Source organism: Caretta caretta, chromosome 6, assembly GCF_965140235.1.
Source record: "Caretta caretta isolate rCarCar2 chromosome 6, rCarCar1.hap1, whole genome shotgun sequence".
Classification (NCBI taxonomy): Eukaryota; Metazoa; Chordata; order Testudines; family Cheloniidae; genus Caretta; species Caretta caretta.
The window spans coordinates 10,097,308-10,115,991 of record NC_134211.1 but is presented as its reverse complement, the minus strand read 5'-3'; the positions used below and the strand labels follow the sequence as shown (position 1 = coordinate 10,115,991).

Sequence of the window (18,684 nt, the reverse complement as noted above, 5' to 3'; positions counted from 1 at the left end):
TTTTAAAATATGGTGTGCAGAATTTATTTATTTTTTTTTTTTTGGCATAGAATTCCCCAAGGAGTAATGCAAAACTCTCTCTGTGCACCTGCCAGTCACACGGTTCATCAGGTCTCATGGTCAGTCAGGCCTTAGATCAGACCAATCGATGCTGAGAAAGGACAGCAAATCCCAGCTCCAGATGTCACCTAAGAGTCACCCCTTGGCTAAAACCGAGGGAGCTGTGGGGGGAAGTTCCTGATTCAGTCCCATCTAGATGGGGGGAGGGGGAATTGTCCTGGCTGCCTCACAGCTACATGTGTTGTGGGGAGTTTGACAGGGAGACCCCTGGCTGGATCCCACCTAGATGCAGGGGGCCCCTAATGGAGTAGGTTGTGACCATCTACTCTAAAATCCCCCCACCTCTCTGCTCTTCCCCATGCTGCTTAGTCAAGTCCCCTTCCCTGCCCCACACAGTCTCTGCTGGGCATCATGGGGACAGGACCATGTCCTGGTCTGATTCTGCTGGCACTGTGCCAGGCCCACCAGCTGCCAGAAGCCCCTCGGGCCCTGGTGGTGGCAGAAGGGCGAGTCAACTGGTGAGTCAACTGGTGCCAGGTGAGGTTGCCCAAGTGAGCAAAGAATTTGCGACAGTCAGCACACCTGGACAGCCGCTCCCCGCTGTGAATGCGTTGGTGTACTCCCAGGTATTAGCTCTGTGCAAAGTTCTTTCTGCAGACAGTGCATTGGAATGGCCGTTCCCCGGTGTGCACTGGTGCTGGGTCAGCTTGTTGGCATCGTTGAACTTCTTACCACAGTTGGCACAGCGGTGCAGCTGCTCCCCGGTGTGCACGGGTGTGTGCGCTGATGTTTGGTCAGTGCACTGGCATTGGTAAAGCTTTTGCTGCAATCGTCGCAGCGGTACGGCCGCTCCCCGGTGTGCGTGCGCTGGTGTATTCTCAGGTGTGCGATCTGTGCATAGCCCTTTCCGCAGTCCGTGCAGCGGTACGGCCGTTCCCCCGTGTGCGCGCGCTGGTGTATTCTCAGCTTTGAGCTCTCTGCAAAGCCCTTGCCGCAGTCAGCGCAGTGGTGCGGCCGCTCCCCGGTGTGCGCGCGCTGGTGCATTCTCAGGGTTGAGCTCTGTGCAAAGTCCTTGCCGCAGTCGGTGCAGTGATGCGGCCGCTCCCCGGTGTGCAGACGCTGGTGTATTCTCAGCGTTGAGCTTGTCGCAAAGCTCCTCCCACAGTCGGTGCAGCAGTACGGCCGCTCCCCGGTGTGCGTGCGCTGGTGTGTTCTCAGGTGTGCGATCTGTGCATAGCCCTTTCCGCAGTCAGCGCAGCGATACGGCCGCTCCCCGGTGTGCGCGCGCTGGTGTGTTCTCAGCTTTGAGCTCTCTGCAAAGCCCTTGCCACAGTCAGCGCAGCGATGCGGCCGCTCCCCGCTGTGTGCTCGCTGGTGTCTTCTCAGGTGTGCAAGCTGCGCAAAGCCCTTGCCGCAGTCAGCACAGCGGTGCGGCCGCTCCCCAGTGTGCGTGCGCTGGTGTCTACTCAGATTTGAGCTCGATGCAAAGCCCTTGCCGCACTCAGCACAGCGGTGTGGCCGCTCCCCGGTGTGCGTGTGCTGGTGTGATCTCAGATCCGAGACCTGTGCAAAGCCCTTGCCACACTCAGCACAGCGGTACGGCCGCTCCCCAGTGTGCGTGCGCTGATGTACTCTCAGCTTTGAGCTGTGTGCAAAACTCTTGTTACAATCAGCACAGCGATGCGGCTGCTCCCTGATGTGCATGCGCCGATTCTGGGTCAGTGTGCTGACGTTGCTGAGCCTCTGACCAGAGTTGGCGCAGCAATACGGCTGCTCCCCAGTGGGCGTGCGCTGCTGCTGGGTCAGTGCGGACGGGTTGCTGAACCTCTTGCCGCAGTCGATGCAGCGATGGGGACACCAGCCCATGGGGAGTCTCTGACTGAGGCTACCCAGGAGATGAACTGTATCCAGCATATTGATCCCCGTGTGGACTGTGGGATCCTGCTCTCTTTCTGTGCTCTCCCCGCATTCAGACTGTCCCCTCATTTCTCCCAGGATCCCGTGCCCTGCTGGAGAGAGCAGAGGCCATTCTGGTGTTAGCTCATCATTAGGGATGCAGGTTTGCCGAGGAAGGAAAAATGTCACGGATGGAACAATTTCCCCATTTCCAGGTGACGGTTTTTGGGATTTGCACCTCTGCCTGCAATGGCGGTTCCTCTCCCACAAGGCTGGACCCAACACCTTGCTCCAGATATTGAGACCTGGCCTGCGGGGTTACAGTGCCACTCAGATTTGCCCCACGCCCCAGTCATGATGGTAGGGGAAAGGACCAAACTTCAGTGAATGGCATTGCCACCCACATCCACTCCAGCCCACCCCAACTGTTAGGATACAGATACGCAGGCCTGCCTGTAAAGGCCTATACTTTAAGAATTTAGGTATATGTTTATCATTTAGCTAGTTATAGAGGTATAAAAGAAAGAATCTGTGTAATGGCCTTCTCTCACAAAAAACTTCAAAAACAGACTCCAACAAGAGACGCTGAATTGGAATTAATTTGCAAACTAGACACCATTAAATTAGGCTTGAATAAAGACTGGGAGTGGATTGGTCATTACACAAACTAACACTATTTCCCCATGCTTATTTTCCCCCCTACTGTCACTCACACCTTCTTGTCAACTGTTGGAAATGGGCCATCCGGATTATCACAACAAAAGGTTTTTTTCTCCTGCTGACAATAGCTCACCTTAATTGATCACTCTGGTTATAGAGTGTATGGCAACACCCAGTGTTTCATGTTCTCTGTGTGTATATGTATCTTCCTACTGTATTTTCCACTGCATGCATCCGATGAAGTGGGTTTTAGCCCACGAAAGCTTATGCTCAAATACATTTGTTAGTCTCTAAGGTGCCACAAGTCCTCCTTGTTCTTTTTTCTCTCACTGTGACAGTCTGAGGCCCTGTTCTTAAGCTAAGGCCTTTGGCTATGCAGCAGAGGCAGCCATAAGCTGGGAAGCGAACGGTCACATCCTTACATTCCAAACTAGTTACATTGAAATAAGGTGCTATTGGGCTGTTAGGGATTATTAGCACAGGATTGTATTCCTTTCACCACCTGAGAAAGATGGTTAAAGAAAATTTAGTTTGATAGCATCCTGTCTGGCAAGAAATCACTTCTCAATGGTTGTGAAACCCTCATTTCTGTATGTTTTATCTTTAGGGCCCCACTTTTCTATTGTTAATCTGTCTGGTTCTTTAATTCTTTCTGTCTGCCGTATAATTAATTTTGCTAGGTGTAAGTTAATTAGGGTAGTGACATATAATTGGTTAGAAAATTATGTTACAATATGTTCGGATTGGTTAGATTGGTTAAGGTATAGCTGAGAATATTACTATATAAATTAGGGGCAAAGAGGAAGTAAATTGGGATTCAAAAATAAGGAAGAAGGAACTTCTATTTAAGCTTGCTGGAAGTTCACCCCAGTAAACATCGAATTGTTTGCACCTTCGGACATTGTTGCTCTCTGTTCATGCAAGAAGGACCAGGGAAGTGAGAGGGTGAAGGAATAAGCTCTCTTAACACCAACCATTCTGCCCCAGGCTAGGATTAGGCAGTGCTGCAGGGAGCATGCTTCTTTGGGCGGCAAGTGCCTCTGGGAAGGGCGAGGAGGGGGGCAGGTTTTATTAAAAATCTTCAAGCAGTCACAGTAAATTTTGTGACCTGTGACTTTAACTAAATGTATTCAAACTGCTCCGTAATTTTTGAGACAAAATGCTGTGAAAATCTGCAGCCTGACTCATGTTGGTTCTATTCTACGTTGTTTGTGCAGTGCCTAGCGCCTACTCCCATGTGTGCCATGCGCCTCTTGGGTCTTGTTTTATGCGTAAACTGCCCAGGATCCAGGCAGTGCCCTGACCCAGGACTAGGGCCCCTCGGTGCTCATGCAGTTGAAACAGGGTCCATGGTTTGTTTTCAATCTGATTTTGGTTTCATTTCAAACAGAGGTTTTTATTTACACGGTGCTGGTTCTTCACTTTCTCCTGTTTTATAGCACGAGGCCTGTTCCTCAGTGTTTGTGCTGTTTTAACAAGACTGGTTTCAATATAGTTCAGTTGAGGGGCTACAATCCCCTCCTGTGGACGCAGGGAGCTGCTTAGCACAACGTAGCTTATTCCTCGGCTTGACGTTTGTTTAATTCTTTGTGCAAAACTAAATCTAAACTAAAATACTTAAGAAGGGTGGGAATTTTTTTTTCGGGGGGGTGAGGGAAGGGGATTGAGGGGATGCCAAGTTACTCAGGGTTTGTGTGAGGTAACCTCAAAAAACATTTTTTGTCTTGTTTTACAACCTGATCCATGGCACTGCTGAGCTGAAAGGGGTGAATGGCTGCTACCCGGCAGGCCTTTGAGCTACAGACAGTCACAGACCCCGTTCAGGCTGAGGACTGTGCTAAGCATTGACACTGAAGCAATGTAAGTGACAATAATTTTGTGCCACTGAGAGAGCAGGAGGAGAGGGGATGTGACAAAGGTCATTCCACCCCCCTCCCTCATACCCTGCCCATACACCAGGGTACTCCAAGTTGTGGCACTCAGGACGATTTCCTCTGGACCCCACGTGCGTCCGCGCCCCCAGCAGCAGCTGCCTGGAACCCGGGGCAGTTTTAGAGCATTACAGTGAAGCGCTACAAGAGCCGGAGAGCTGCTCTCAAAATGGCGTCCTCCGCCTAGACATGACCTTGCACTCTTCCTACGTGATTGATCCTGTCTTGAGACAAACTGGAGAGCGTCTAGAGGAAGGCAATGAAAATGATCAGGGGGCTGGAGCACATGACTTACGAGGAGAGGCTGAGGGGACTGGGCTTGTTTATTCTGCAGAAGAGAAGAGTGAGGGGGATTTGATAGCAGCCTTCAACTACCTGAAGTGGGGTTCCAGAGAGGATGGAGCTCGGCTGTTCTCAGTGGTGGCAGATGACAGAACAAGGAGCAATGGTCTCAAGTTGCAGTGGGGAAGGTCTAGGTTGGATATTAGGAAACACTATTTCACTAGGAGGGTGGTGAAGCACTGGAATGGGTTACCTAGGGAGGTGGTAAAATCTCCATCCGTAGAGGTTTTTAAGGCCCGGCTTGACAAAGTTGGTTTAGTTGGTGTCGGTCCTGCTGTGAGCAGGGGATTGAACTAGATGACCTCCTGAGGTCTCTTCCAACCCTAATAGTCTCTGACTCACCTGGGGAGGGGCTCTCAGGCCCGGAGCTTTCCCTGGAGTCCTCGGCATCCCGGATCCAGAGCTCTGCCTCCCCTACCTCGATCCGGTGGATTAAGTCCGGTGTGGAACCTGAAGAGCCTGTTTGGGGGGGAAAGAATCAGTTTTATTACTGAAGCATTGGGGGCAGTGACTCAGTGATACGTTGGTGCAGCCCAGCACAACAAGGCCCCGATCTCGATTAGCGTATGGTTGCGCAGCACCTAGCACAACGGGACACTGCTCTCGGTCGCTGCTTCAGACGAGAGTGCAAGAGATCCCAGGCAGGAGAATAATGAAATAAACCTTCCCTAGAAGAAACAACAAGGAGTCCTGTGGCACCTTAAAGATTAACACATTTATTTGGGCATAAGCATAGTAACGTAACACACCCATCTTTGCATGTGTGTATATATATATATATATATCTGCCCACTTAAGTTTCCACTTCGTGCATCTGATGAAATGGTTCTAGCCCACAATAGCTCATGCCCAAATAAATGTGTTAGTCTTTAAGTTGCCACAGGACTTCTCGTTGTTTTTGCTGAAACAGACTAACACAGCTACCCCACTGAAACTTCCTTAGAAGAGATTTCTTCCCGTCTCCCACCAGGCAAGTTCAGTTTGTACTCTGAAGCAGCAATGTCTATGATCCTTCTCCATATTTTGGGGGGGCTGAGTCATGGCAGGTGTCGACATGTGGTGCCATTACACAGACCTATCAATTCTTTTGCTAAGGATGCAGCATTGTTCAACTGTAAGGTTGTTAAATTTACTACGCTGTTCATTCTTTTGAAGATGGGGAGCTGTTACAAGAAACAGGAGAGTTTTCTCCCTGCCTTATTTGTCTAACTAGAGTCAGTTCTTAAGGAAGAGTTGCTGCTCTCAGTGGCTGGGCTGGGATTCCTGGAAAAGGTTGTTGCACATGTGCTGTTTGCTGCCACCGCTGTGTCAGGACTGAGGTACGTAATAAACAAGTTACGCAGAGATTAGCCCCAGGCTCTGTAGTCCTGAGTTGTCCTTCAACAGGAAGCCGGCCTGAAACGGGCTGATATTTACCACCATTTCGCTGCTGGGTAGCACATGGCAGCAGAGACCTTGAAGGAACCCGACATTTCACAGCTGTGACTAAGACGAAGCCCGTTTTTCAACTTAAAGGGCTCTTAAAATTGATTTCTTTACTCCACCCCCAACAAGGGGATTAGCACTGAAATTGGCCTTGCGGGGTCGAATTTGGGGTACTGTGGACGTAATTAGACGGTATTGGCCTCCGGGAGCTATCCCAGAGTGCTCCGTTGTGACCGCTCTGGACAGCACTCTCAACTCAGATGCACTGGCCAGGTAGACAGGAAAAGGCCCATGAACTTTTGAATTTCAATTTCCTGTTTGGCCAGCGTGGCAAGCTGCAGGTGAGTGCAGAGCTCATCAGCAGAGGTGACCATGATGGAGTCCCAGAATCGCAAAAGAGCTCCAGCATGGACCGAACGGGAGGTACGGGATCTGATTTCTGTATGGGGAGAGGAATCCATGCTATCAGAACTACGTTCCAGTTTTCGAAATACCAAAACATTGTCAAAATCTCCCAGGGCATGAAGGACAGAGGCCATAACAGGGATGCGAAGCAGTGCCGCGTGAAACTTAAGGAGCTGAGGCAAGCCTACCAGAAAACCAGAGAGGCGAATGGCCACTCCGGGTCAGAGCCCCAAACATGCCGCTTCTATGATAAGCTGCATGCCATTTTAGGGGGTTCAGCCACCACTACCCCAGCCATGTTGTTTGACTCCTTCAATGGAGATGGAGGCAACAGGGAAGCAGGTTTTGGGGACGAGGAAGATGATAATGATGATGATGTTGTAGATAGCTCACAACAAGCAAGTGGAGAAACCGGTTTTCCTGACAGCCAGGAACTGTTTCTCACCCTGGACCTGGAGCCAGTACCCCCCGAACCCACCCAAGGCTGCCTCCTGGAACCTCCAGGCAGAGAAGGACCTCTGGTGAGTGTACCTTTTAAAAGAGTATACATGGTTTAAAAGCAAGCATGTGAAAGGATTACTTTGCCCTGGCATTCGCGGCTCTCCTGGATGTACTCCCAAAGCCTTTGCAAAAGGTTTCTGGGGAGGGCAGCCTTATTCCGTCCACCATGGTAGGACACTTTACAACACCAGGCCAGTAGCACGTACTTGGGAATCATTGTAGAACAAAGCATTGCAGTGTATGTTTGCTGGCGTTCAAATAACATCCGTTCTTTATCTCTCTGTGTTATCCTCAGGAGAGTGAAATCATTCATGGTCACCTGGTTGAGATAGAGTGCTTTTCTTAAGTGAACATTCAGAGGTGACCGTTCCTGCTGGGCTGTTTGCCTTTGGCTGAACAGAAATGTTCCCTGCTCTTAGCCACGGGGAGGAGCTAGCCACGTGGTGGGGGGAGGCAAAATGCGACCTTGGAACGAAAGCACATGTATGTAATATTAACAGCAAGGTTTACTGTGAAAGAGTGTACCCATTGTTCTATAAAATGTGTCTTTTTAAATACCACTGTCCCTTTTTTTTCCCTCCACCAGCTGCATGTATTTCAAGGATCACAGGATCTTCTCCTTCCCAGAGGCTCGTGAAGATTAGAAGGTGAAAAAAAACGCACTCGCAATGAAATGTTCCCTGAGCTCATGCTGTCCTCCCACACTGACAGAGCACAGACGACTGCGTGGAGGCAGACGATGTCAGAGTGCAGGAAAGCACAAAATGACCGGGAGGAGAGGTGGCGGGCTGAAGAGAGGGCTGAAGCTGAAAGGTGGCGGCAGCATGATAAGAGAAGGCAGAATTCAATGCTGAGGCTACTGGAGGATCAAACTAATATGCTCCAGCATATGGTTGAGCTGCCGGACAGGCAGCTGGAGCACAGACCGCCGCTATAGCTCCTGTGTAACCAACCACCCTCCTCCCCAAGTTCCATAGCCTCCTCACCCAGACGCCCAAGAACGCGGTGTGGGGGCCTCCAGCCACGCAGCCACTCCACCCCAGAGGATTGCCCAAGCAACAGAAGGCTGGCATTCAATAAGTTTTAAACTTTTAAAGTGCTGTGTGGCCTTGTCCTTCCCACCTCCACCACCCCTCCCGGTGCTTCTCTCCTCCACCACCCCTCCCGGGCTACCTTGGCAGATATTAATAAAGAATGTATGAATGTGAAGCAACAATGACTTTATTGCCTCTGCAAGCGGTGATCAAAGGGAGGAGGGGAGGGTGGTTAGCTTACAGGGAAGTAGAGTGAACCAAGGGGTGGGGGGGTTTCATCAAGGAGAAACAAACAGAACTTTCACACCATAGCCTGGCCAGTCATGAAACTGGTTTTCAAAGCTTCCCTGATGCGCACCGTGCCCTCCTGTGCTCTTCTAACCGCCCTGGTGTCTGGCCGCGCTTAACCAGCGGCCAGGAGATTTGCCTCAACCTCCCACCCCGCCATAAACATCTCCCCCTTACTCTCACAGATATTGTAGAGCGCACAGCAAGCAGTAATAACAGTGGGAATATTGGTTTCGCTGAGGTCTAACCGAGTCAGTAAACTGCACCAGCACACTTTTAAACGTCCAAATCCACATTCTGCACTTGCTCAGCCTGTAGTTGAACAGCTCCTGACTACTGTCCAGGCTGCCTGTGTATGGCTTCATGAGCCAAGGCATTAAGGGGTAGGCTGGGTCCCCAAGGATAACTATAGGCATTTCAACATCCCCAACAGTTATTTTCTGGTCTGGGAAGAAAGTCCCTTCCTGCAGCTTTTGAAACAGACCAGAGTTCCTGAAGGTGCAAGCGTCATGTACCTTTCCCGGCCATCCCACATTGATGTTGGTGGAACGTCCCTTGTGATCCACCAGTGCTTGCAGCACTATTGAAAGGTACCCCTTGCGGTTTATGTACTCGGCGGCTTGGTGCTCCGGTGCCAAGATAGGGATATGGGTTCCGTCTATGGCCCCACCACAGTTAGGGAATGCCATTGCAGCAAAGCCATCCACTATGACCTGCACATTTCCCAGGATCACTACCCTCAATATCAGCAGATCTTTGATTATGTTGTCTACTTGCATCACAGCAGCCCCCACAGTAGATTTGCCCACTCCAAAATTGATTCCCAACTGACCGGTAGCTGTCTGGCGTTGCAAGCTTCCACAGGGTTATTGCCACTCGCTTCTCAACTGTGAGGGCTGCTCTCATCTTGGTATTCTTGCGCCTCAGGGCAGGGGAAAGCAAGTCACAAAGTTCCATGAAAGTGCCCTTACGCATGCGAAAGTTTCGCAGCCACTGGGAATCGTCCCAGACCTACAACACGATGCGGTCCCACGAGTCTGTGATTGTTTCCCGGGCCCAGAATCGGCGTTCCACGGCATGAACCTGCCCCATTAGCACCACGATGCCCACATTGTCAGGGCCCGTGCTTTGAGAGAAGTCTGTGTCCATGTCCTCATCACCGCGCTGACGTCGCCTACTCGCCCAGTTTCACTATGCCAGGTTCTGGTGCTGCATATACTGCTGCATAATGCGTGTGGTGTTTAATGTGCTCCTAATTGCCAAAGTGATCTGAGTGGGCTCCATGCTTGCCGTGGTATGGTGTCTGCACAGGTAACGCAGGAAAAAAGGCGCAAAATGATTGTCTGCCGTTGCTTTCATGGAGAGAAGGAGGGCCTGACGACATGTACCCAGAACCATCCGCGACAATGTTTTTGCCCCATCAGACACTGGGATCTCAATACAGAATTCCAATGGGCACCGGAGACTGCGGGAACTGTGGGATACCTACCCACAGTGCAACACTCCAGAAGTCGACTCTAGCCTCGGTACTGTGGAAACACTCCACCAAGTTAATGCACTTAGAGCATTTTGTGTGGGGACACACACAATCGACTATATAAAAACGATGTCTAAAAAAGCGACTTCTATATATTCGACCTAATTTCATAGCGTAGATATACCCTAAAAGAAGGAAAATTGGTCCTTACCAAGGAAAACAAGGGCCCGGTAATTCCTCAGCATCTGGTCCCGGTACAGCTGCTTCTCTGGCCGGGATAAGAGCCCCCACTCCTCCCGGCTGAAATACAGAGCCACGTCCTCAAACGCCACCCGCAGCTGCTGGCACAAGCGTTACACACTCAGCACCCTCCGCGCCAGCCCCAGCCCGGGCTCTCAGCAGGGGACGCGGGTTCGAGGGCAGCGGCTCCCGGGGAACCCCCAGCCCAGCAGCTGTGACCCAGGGAGACCCCCCCGCACAGCCCCCCGGGGACTCGGGCCCTGCTGGCCGGCGACAGGAGTCGCCCTCGGCTCCCCACGGGGCTCTGGGGCGGGGCGCTGGGAAGGGCCCGAATCCCAGGGCAGGGACCAGGCTCCTCCCCCGGCCGGAGTCCCCGCCTCCGCCCCAGGCCTGGGCTCGGCCCCGCTCCCGCCCCCGGCTCGGCCGCCTCGGGGCTCCTCGGCCCGGCTCCGCGTGTCCGCCCGGCCCGGGGCCCCCAGCGCCGCTCCCCGGCCCCAGCGCTCCGAGTGCGGCAGCCCCCAGCCCCGGGGTCACTAGCGCGGGAGGGACCCGGTCCCGGCCCCCCTCGGCCCCAGCCGGGACCAGCCAGTGCCCGGCCGGGGAGTCCCCGCCCCGCGTCCTACCTGCGCCGGCCCCGCTGCAGCCATCGCCGGGCTCGGCTCCGGCCCCGGCCGCTTCCTCCGCCCGGGCAGCGACTTCCTGCCCCGCGGCTGGTGCCTCGCTCCCCAGCGACCTGGGACTGCAGCTGGGACCCGCCCTGCGCACTGGCCCGGCTAGGACCCAGGTGTCCCGGCTGGCCCCGCCCCCCTCGCTGGGCGCTGTGGGACGCGCAGTCTCCAGCTGTGATTTACTGCCCGCCCGCCCCTGCTGCAAGGGCCGAGCGCCTGCGCCGCTAGCTCCAGCAGCCCGGGGAGACCCCAGCGTGGTCGTGGGGAGCTGGGAGCGGGGCCCCGCTATGCCGTGGGGAGCCGGCTGCGGGGGGCTGGGAGCCCGGACTCCTGGGTCCTCTCCCGGCTCTGGGAGGGGGGCGGGGACTAGTGGGTACAAGAGGGCTCCGGCCAGGCTGTGCAGCGTGGGAGTGTCGCAGTAACACACGGGTCGGGCTGTGTCGTGTGTGTTGCTCGGCTGCGCGGTGTTGGTGCGTGTGTCACAGGAGATCACACCCCAGGCTGTGTGCGCAGCGCTCGCTCTGTGTCTGTGCGCGATACAGGCAAGGGGCGGGACTGGAGCAGTTTGTATTGGGGGGCTGCTGAGAGCCAGTGAACCAAACCCTAACCTCTGTATGTATTGGAAACCACTTCAAACCAGGGGGTGTCATAGCACCCCTAATTCTAGCCCCTGTGGTTCCCGGAGCTCTCACATGGCTGTAGTGTGTGTGTTTCCGGAGCTCACGCCCGTGTCCCTGCCCAGCACCATGGGGAGGGCAGCTGCCCCATACAGATGCTTGTGTGACACAGCCCCAGCCAGAGGAGGCGCTACAGAGCCCAGCCTTGACCACTACCACTGACCCTGTTGCCCCTAACCCCAGCACCCTCTAACCTATGTGAGCCCAAGGCCAGCACCATCCCTGGCTGGTGGAGAAGAGGATGCTGGTCTGTGGGGTAGTGTCTCTCCCATTCTTATCCTTTCTCCACTGGACCTGTCCTCTGTCCCACAGGCCAGCATTATCGAGCAGTGCTGGAGCAAGAGCGTGCCCAAAGCATCCACTGTGATGGCCATCAAGGGAGGGGTACGTAGCTGGGTCCTACCAGCCCAGCTCAGGGTACAGAGGGGCTCATGGACTGCAGCCTTGCTGCATTCTCTGGGCCAAGACAGGCCACGTGGAGGAGCTTCAGAGCCTTGAATGAGGGAGCGAGGCTGGGCTTGTGGCTACGGGGCTGGGCTGGGCTACATGACTCCTGGTTTCTATTGCTAGCTCTGCCACTTGCTCCCTCTGTGACCTTGGGCAAATCACTTAGGTCAGTGGTTCTCAACCAGGAGTATCCTTGAGGGTACGCAGAAGTCTTCCAGGGGGTACACCATCTCATCTAGGTAGAGGCCTACTTTTACAACAGGCTACATAGAGAGCACTTGCAAAGTCAGTACAAACTAAACTTTCATACTGACAATGACTTGTTTATACCACTCTATATGCTATACACTGGAATATAAGTGCAATTTATAGTGCAGTTGATTTAGTTTATAATTATATGACAAAAATGAGGAAGTCAGCATTTTCTCAGTACTTGTGTGCTGGGACATTTTTGTATTTTTATGTCTGATTTTCTAAGCATATCGTTTTTTAAGTGAGGTGAAACTTGGGCATACGCAAGAGAAATCAGAGTGCTGAAAGGGGTACAGTACTCTGGGAAGGTTGAGAGCCTCTGACTTCGGTCATAGGAAGTAGGGACACTGGATCAGACCAGAGGCCTGTCCACTCCAGTGCCCTGTTTCCAGCATCAGAGGCTGCAGAGGAGGTGTAAGAACCCTGCAGTAACAGATTTGTGGATAATCATCCTGTGCTAGGTCTGATCTTGGTCTGTAACAGTTACAGTCAGCTCAAGTCTTGGAGCAGGAGGTTTAATATCCCTGCCAGTGGTTGTATGCATTAACTATTCCAGCTTTGGAAGTTCTTGTGGTCCATAGAAATATCCAGTCCTTCTTTGAATCTTGCTAAGTTTTTGCCCTTTGTAACATCCTGTGGCAGTGAGTTCCACCGGATAATCATCCATTGTGTGAAAAAGTATTTCCTATCATCAGCTTTGAATTTCCCACCTTATACATCACTGAACATCCTCTAGGTCTTGTGTTATGAATAGAGATGATTGGGAAATACAGTGTCCATCCTGTGGGAAATTCTGACACTTCTGAATTTTTAGTGGAAAGAAAATTTAAGAAAAGTGTTGGAGTAACTTAATTTATGGAAATGAGCTGGTGTACATTATTCCCTTTAAAGGAATAACTAATTTAGTATTTCTGGACTATCCGGGAGAGGGTTGGACGTGACAGAACATACATTTCTGAGGGAAAATCTGGGATTGGGAGTATGTTGGGGTCACTCTGCAATAATCCAGGCTGGAGAGAAAAACAAGGTGTGGCTGGCTGACTGTAGAAGGAAGCTCAGGGCAGTTCAGGAAGAGGGGGTTAGCAGAGGGACTCGGGGAGCCCACGGGAAGCTGGACAGGCCAGGGGAGATCATGAAACAATACCTCCTCCCACCCCACTGTCCTGCTGGTAATAGCTTATCTAAAGTGATCATCAAGTTGGGCCATTTCCAGCACAAATCCAGGTTTTCTCACCCTCCACCCCCCTACACACAAACTCACTCTCCTGCTGGTAATAGCCCATCCAAAGTGACAACTCTCTTCACAATGTGCATGATAATCAAGGTGGGCCATTTCCTGCACAAATCCAGGTTCTCAGAAACTTCCTGAAAAAGCACAAGATCAAATCCGCACAGACACACCCCTGGAACCCCGACCTGGGATATTCTATCTATTACCCAAGATCCATAAACCTGGAAATCCTGGGCGCCCCATCATCTCAGGCATTGGCACCGTGACAGCAGGATTGTCTGGCTATGTAGACTCCCTCCTCAGGCCCTACGCTATCAGCACTCCCAGCTACCTTCGAGACACCACTGACTTCCTGAGGAAACTTCAATCCATCGATGATCTTCCTGATAACACCATCCTGGCCACTATGGATGTAGAAGCCCTCTACGCCAACATTCCACACAAAGATGGACTACAAGCCGTAAAGAACACTATCCCCGATAATGTCACGGCTAACCTGGTGGCTGAACTTTGTGACTTTGTCCTTACCCATAACTATTTTACATTTGGGGACAATGTATACCTTCAGATCAGCGGCACTGCTATGGGTACCCGCATGGCCCCACAGTATGCCAACATTTTTATGGCTGATTTAGAACAACGCTTCCTCAGCTGTCGTCCCCTAAAGCCCCTACTCTACTTGCGCTATATTGATGACATCTTCATCATCTGGACCCATGGAAAAGAAGCCCTTGAGGAATTCCACCATGATTTCAACAACTTCCATCCCACCATCAACCTCAGCCTGGTCCAGTCCACACAAGAGATCCACTTCCTGGACACTACAGTGCTAATAAACAATGGTCACATAAACACCACCCTATACCGGAAACCTACTGACCGCTATTCCTACCTATATGCCTCCAGCTTTCACCCTGACCACACCACACGATCCATCGTCTACAGCCAAGCTCTGCAATACAACCGCATTTGCTCCAACCCCTCAGACAGAGACAAACACCTACAAGATCTCTGTCAAGCTTTCTTACAACTACAATACCCACCTGCGGAAGTAAAGAAACAGATTGATAGAGCCAGAAGAGTTCCCAGAAGTTACCTACTACAGGACAGGCCTAACAAAGAAAATAACAGAACGCCACTAGCCGTCACCTTCAGCCCCCAACTAAAACCCCTCCAACGCATTATTAAGGATCTACAACCTATCCTGAAGGATGACCCAACACTCTCACAAATCTTGGGAGACAGGCCAGTCCTTGCCTACAGACAGCCCCGCAACCTGAAGCAAATACTCACCAACAACCACGTACCACACCACAGAACCACTAACCCAGGAACTTATCCTTGCAGCAAAGCCCGTTGCCAACTGTGCCCACATATCTATTCAGGGAACACCATCACAGGGCCTAATAACATCAGCCACACTATCAGAGGCTCGTTCACCTGCACATCCACCAATGTGATATATGCCATCATGTGCCAGCAATGCCCCTCTGCCATTTACATTGGTCAAACTGGACAGTCTCTACGTAAAAGAATAAATGGACACAAATCAGATGTCAAGAATTATAACATTCATAAACCAGTCGGAGAACACTTCAATCTCTCTGGTCACGCAATCACAGACATGAAGGTCGCTATCTTAAAACAAAAAAACTTCAAATCCAGACTCCAGCGAGAAACTGCTGAATTGGAATTCATTTGCAAATTGGACACTATTAATTTAGGCTTAAATAGAGACTGGGAGTGGCTAAGTCATTATGAAAGGTAGCCTATTTCCCCTTGTTTTTTCCTACCCTCCCCCCCGCCCCAGACGTTCTGGTTAAGCTTGGATTTAAACTTGGAGAGTGGTCAGTTTGGATGAGCTATTGCCAGCAGGAGAGTGAGTTTGTGTGTGTGTGTGTGTGTGTGTGTGTGTCCCCCGGGAGGGAGAAGGGGGGGGGTGAGAGAGCCTGGATTTGTGCTGGACATGGCCCACCTTGATTACCATGCACATTTTAGGGAGAGTGGTCACTTTGGATGAGCTATTACCAGCAGGAGAGTGAGTTTGTGTGTGTATGGGGGTGGGGGGGTGAGAAAACCTGGATTTGTGCTGGAAATGGCCCACCTTGATTATCATGCACATTGTAGGGAGATTTCAGAGGAACAGCCGTGTTAGTCTGTATTCGCAAAAAGAAAAGGAGTACTTGTGGCACCTTAGAGACTAACCAATTTATTTGAGCATGAGCTTTCGTGAGCTACAGCTCACTTCATCAGATGTTTACCATGGAAACTGCAGCAGACTTTATATACACACAGAGAATATGAAACAATACCTCCTCCCACCCCACTGTCCTGCTGGTAATAGCTTATCTAAAGTGATCAACAGGTGGGCCATTTCCAGCACAAATCCAGGTTTTCTCACCCTCCACCCCCCACACAAATTCACTCTCCTGCTGGTGCTAGCCCATCCAAAGTGACAACTCTTTGCATAATCAAGTCGGGCTATTTCCTGCATAGATCAAGGTTTTCTCACATCCCCCCCACCCCCATACACACACAAACTCACTCTCCTGCTGGTAATAGCTCATCTAAACTGACCACTCTCCAAGTTTAAATCCAAGTTAAACCAGAACATCTGGGGGGGGGGGGGGTAGGAAAAAACAAGAGGAAACAGGCTACCTTGCATAATGACTTAGCCACTCCCAGTCTCTATTTAAGCCTAAATTAATAGTATCCAATTTGCAAATGAATTCCAATTCAGCAGTTTCTCGCTGGAGTCTGGATTTGAAGTTTTTTTGTTTTAAGATAGCGACCTTCATGTCTGTGATTGCGTGACCAGAGAGATTGAAGTGTTCTCCGACTGGTTTATGAATGTTATAATTCTTGACATCTGATTTGTGTCCATTTATTCTTTTACGTAGAGACTGTCCAGTTTGACCAATGTACATGGCAGAGGGGCATTGCTGGCACATGATGGCATATATCACATTGGTGGATGTGCAGGTGAACGAGCCTCTGATAGTGTGGCTGATGTTATTAGGCCCTGTGATGGTGTCCCCTGAATAGATATGTGGGCACAATTGGCAACGGGCTTTGTTGCAAGGATAAGTTCCTGGGTTAGTGGTTCTGTTGTGTGGTGAGTATACTCACCAACAACCACATACCACACAACAGAACCACTAACCCAGGAACTTATCCTTGCAACAAAGCCCGTTGCCAATTGTGCCCACATATCTATTCAGGGGACACCATCACAGGGCCTAATAACATCAGCCACACTATCAGAGGCTCGTTCACCTGCACATCCACCAATGTGATATATGCCATCATGTGCCAGCAATGCCCCTCTGCCATGTACATTGGTCAAACTGGACAGTCTCTACGTAAAAGAATAAATGGACACAAATCAGATGTCAAGAATTATAACATTCATAAACCAGTCGGAGAACACTTCAATCTCTCTGGTCACGCAATCACAGACATGAAGGTCGCTATCTTAAAACAAAAAAACTTCAAATCCAGACTCCAGCGAGAAACTGCTGAATTGGAATTCATTTGCAAATTGGATACTATTAATTTAGGCTTAAATAGAGACTGGGAGTGGCTAAGTCATTATGCAAGGTAGCCTGTTTCCTCTTGTTTTTTCCTACCCCCCCCCCCCCCCCAGATGTTCTGGTTTAACTTGGATTTAAACTTGGAGAGTGGTCAGTTTAGATGAGCTATTACCAGCAGGAGAGTGAGTTTGTGTGTGTATGGGGGTGGGGGGGATGTGAGAAAACCTTGATCTATGCAGGAAATAGCCCGACTTGATTATGCAAAGAGTTGTCACTTTGGATGGGCTAGCACCAGCAGGAGAGTGAATTTGTGTGGGGGGTGGAGGGTGAGAAAACCTGGATTTGTGCTGGAAATGGCCCACCTGTTGATCACTTTAGATAAGCTATTACCAGCAGGACAGTGGGGTGGGAGGAGGTATTGTTTCATATTCTCTGTGTGTATATAAAGTCTGCTGCAGTTTCCACGGTAAACATCTGATGAAGTGAGCTGTAGCTCACGAAAGCTCATGCTCAAATAAATTGGTTAGTCTCTAAGGTGCCACAAGTACTCCTTTTCTTATTGTAGGGAGAGTGGTCACTTTGGATGAGCTTTTACCAGCAGGAGAGTGAGTTTGTGTGTGTGGTTTTTGGAGGGGGGTGAGGGGGTGAGAGAACCTGGATTTGTGCAGGAAATGGCCCAACTTGATTATCATGCACATTGTGAAGAGAGTTGTCACTTTGGATGGGCTATTACCAGCAGGAGAGTGAGTTTGTGTGTAGGGGGGTGGAGGGTGAGAAAACCTGGATTTGTGCTGGAAATGGCCCAACTTGATGATCACTTTAGATAAGCTATTACCAGCAGGACAGTGGGGTGGGAGGAGGTATTGTTTCATGATCTCTGTGTGTATATAATATCTGCTGCAGTTTCCACGGTATGCATCCGATGAAGTGAGCTGTAGCTCACGAAAGCTCATGCTCAAATAAATTGGTTAGTCTCTAAGGTGCCACAAGTACTCCTTTTCTTTTTACATTCCAAACTAGTCACATTGAAAGAAGGTGCTATTGAGCTGTTAGGAACACAATCCTGTCCTGATAATGCCTGTCACCTCCAGAGAAAGGGAAGTGCCTAGAAGTGCCTAGAAAATGTAAAAGGAAACTTAGTTTGATAGCATCCTGTCTGGCAAGAACTCACTTATCAATAGCTGGGATGTGAAATCCTCACTTCTGTATTGTTTTGTCATTATAGTTCCCACTTTGCTATTGTTTGTCTGTATAATCTCTGTCTGGTTCTGTGATTGTTTCTGTCTGCTGTATAATTAATTTTGCTGGGTGTAAACTAATTAAGGTGGTGGGATATAATTGGGTACATAATCATGTTACAATGTGTTAGGATTGGTGAGTTAAATTTCAGGAACATGATTGGTTAAGGTATAGCAAAGCAGAACTCAAGTTTTACTATATAGTCTGCAGTCAATCAGGAAGTAGGGTGGTGGGCATGCGGGTGGGGGAAATGGGAACAGGGGATGGGGGTAAGGAAATTGGAATCAAGTTTTGCTAAGGGCAGGAATGGGAATAGGGACACAGGTGTAAGGCTCTGTGGTGTCAGAACTGGGAAGGAGGATACTAAGGAAGGAAACT

General features: G+C 50.6%; 1 pseudogene; it reads right to left on the bottom strand.

Moving 5' to 3' along the window:
* On the bottom strand, window positions 1-11,411 carry LOC125637909 (uncharacterized; annotated as a pseudogene).
* Between the last annotated feature and the right edge of the window lie 7,273 nt (window positions 11,412-18,684).